This window comes from Bison bison, unplaced genomic scaffold (assembly GCF_000754665.1).
Source record: "Bison bison bison isolate TAMUID 2011002044 unplaced genomic scaffold, Bison_UMD1.0 scf7180017864233, whole genome shotgun sequence".
NCBI classification, from domain to species: domain Eukaryota; kingdom Metazoa; phylum Chordata; class Mammalia; order Artiodactyla; family Bovidae; genus Bison; species Bison bison.
The window spans coordinates 5,797,075-5,800,204 of NW_011494805.1; positions in this window are offsets into that span (position 1 = coordinate 5,797,075).

Genomic DNA, 3,130 nt, shown 5'->3' on the forward strand with positions numbered 1-3,130 from the left:
AGAAGAACTAAAGAGCCTTTTGATGAAAGTGAAAGAGGAGAGTGAAAAAGCTGGCTTAAAACTCAACATTCAAAAAACTAAGATCATGGCATCTGGTCCCATCACTTCATGGCAAATGGATGGGGAAACAATAGAAACAGTGACAGACTTTATTTTGGGGGGCTCCAAAATCACTGCAGATGGTGACTGCAGCCATGAAATTAAAAGACTCCTTGTCTTTTAACTAAAATTAAAAGAAATTTGCTCCCTGGAAGAAAAGCTATGACCAAACCAGACAGCATATGAAAAAGCAGAGACATTATTTTGCAAAGATAAGTCCGTCTAGTCAAAGCTATGGTTTTTCCAGTAGTCATGTATGGATGTGAGAGCTGGACTATAAAGAAAGCTGAGTGCTGAAGAATTGATGCTTTCGAACTGTGGTGTTGGAGAAGACTCTTGAGAGTCCCTTGGACTGCAAGGAGATCAAATCAGTCAAATCTTAATGAAAATCAGTCCTGAATATTCATTGGAAGGACTGATGCTGAAGCTGAAGGTCTAATACCCTGGCCACCTGGTGCGAAGAGCTGACTCATTTGAAAAGACCCTGATGCTGGGAAAGATTGACGGCAAGAGGAGAAGGGGATGACAGAGGATGAGATGGTTGGATGGCATCATTGACTCAATGGATATGAGCTTAAGCAAACTCCGGGAGATAGGGAAGGACAGGGAAGTCTGGTGTGCTGCAGTCCATGGGTTTGCAAGAAGTCGAATACGACTGAGCGACTGAACTGAACTGAGAGCAAGCATGCCAGCTGGCTGCTGCAGCTCCACTAAACTGTACCTTCTTAAGAAGCAGCCATGTGAATAAAGGCACTTGATTTTCATTTTAACAAAAAAGTTGTCTTTAAGTATAAATTTCGCTCAGTTTTAAAAATATACCTGTTACCATATGCCAGACACTACATATCTAGGAATATGTAGACACATGATCTCATTCTTAAAAAAGAAAAAGTGTATAGAACTTTCACACTGATGGTTTTACAAGGGTGTATCTCTTTTTTTATAAATACAAGAAACATTTATTAAACTCATAGCATGCTAAAACATTACTAAGAAATGGTCTACAAATATACAAATGGCTCTCAAGGAAACAGGGAGCCCTATGTTGTTAATAATTTCTCTTTTTAAAATTTATTTATTTTAATTGGAGGATAATTAAAATATTGTGATGGCTTTTGCCATATATCAGTATGAATCAGCCATAGGTATACATGTTTCCCCTCCAGAAGGATGTATCTTTATGTAGAATTTGGAGAATCTGTTTCCAGACACTTCAGAGAAGAAAGTATTCAACAGTAATTTTAAATATTAAATGATTTTTCTTTCAAACTCAATGGAAAGAAACTGAAAGCACACTCAAGTTAATTATAATAGAAATTTCTATAGAGAAAGACAGATTTTTGAAATGTATCTGTGAAGGCTTGATCATTGGGATCAAAGCCAAGCAGAATTTAAGGGTTTCTCGGGAATAGGAAAAGAACAGTTGTTTTTTTTAAATTCTTTCTATAAAAATTCAGATTTTTTTAATGTATCTTCCCATAAAGATATAGGAAACAGTAGATGATTTACTGGAAAAAAATGAGCTAAAATTAAGTTGTTAGCTGAGACTCATTTTCAAGAGTTGTTTTATTTTTTTTTTTTCTCTAATTTTATTTTATTTTTAAACTTTACATAATTGTATTAGTTTTGCCAAATATCAAAATGAATCCACCACAGGTATACATGTGTTCCCCATCCCGAACCCTCCTCCCTCCTCCCTCCCCATACCATCCCTCTGGGCCGTCCCAGTGCACCAGCCCCAAGCATCCAGCATCATGCATCGAACCTGGACTGGCAACTCGTTTCCTACATTTTATTTTACATGTTTCATTGCCATTCTCCCAAATCTTCCCACCCTCTCCCTCTCTCACAGAGTCCATAAGACTGTTCTATACATCAGTGTCTCTTTTGCTGTCTCGTACACCGGGTTATTGTTACCATCTTTCTAAATTCCATATATATGCGTTAGTATACTGTATTTATGTTTTTCCTTCTGGCTTACTTCACTCTGTATAATAGGCTCCAGTTTTATCCACCTCATCAGAACTGATTCAAATGTATTCTTTTTAATGGCTGAGTAATACTCCATTGTGTATATGTACCACAGCTTTCTTATCCATTCATCTGCTGATGGACATCTAGGTTGCTTCCATGTCTTGGCTTATTTTTTGAAAGATATTAGTCCAAAAATCAACATTTAAGAAGCAGATTAATTAAGCAGCATCCCTCTTTTGGAACAGGGGCTGTAAGGCTAAGCATTCTGCAAAACTAAGTGGAATAAATTGTTTATGACAGTCCCCATGGAGCCAGTATAAGTATCAATAGGTTTCATCAGACAGATCTCAAGGCAGAAAAATGTCAATGATAAAAATCACTAGTAATATTTTCAAGTCTATTGCCATTCATCGTTGGAAAAGATTGACATCAAAAGGCATAATTTCAGGCCTGTGAAGTAGTGGAAATGAAGAGGGAATTTGGAAACTTGGCCAAAATAATTCCCCTTCAAATTCTGCCAGGAGAAACATAAATCTCTGCTCTTACACTCTACTTGAATTTAGCAATCTGAGAATCCTCCTGCACTAACCTGTGCCTTTTGGAAGAAAGAAAGCAGACAGACACTTCTGACATACAATTTGAGAAAAGCAAGTGCTCTCCTCTACCCCAAAGTATCTCCACAGCTAGTGTGAGATGCTGCACCCCATAATTAGATGTGCATTCTTTCTGAGTCTTGAAGGGCTTTTGTGTTTGGTTGTCTTATGCAATTGAAAAATATTCTTGGGAAGAGTAAATCTATCAGTGAACACTTATTAACACTCTAGAGAGAATTAGTTACTAAATAAGGGAGTGAGAGATCCGAAGCAACACGAAAGAAGAAAAGCATGAAGCAGGGTACACCTGCAACAGATTCCAAACACTTCTCAGTCATCCCCAGGCTTTGTAAATGTATGTGCATAATACCATTAGTAACAATAAATAGTGCTCATTGAATATATTCTATGTGGCAGCGTGCCAGCCCCCTCCCATGGATAGCAGATTTGAAATGAACAGTCAA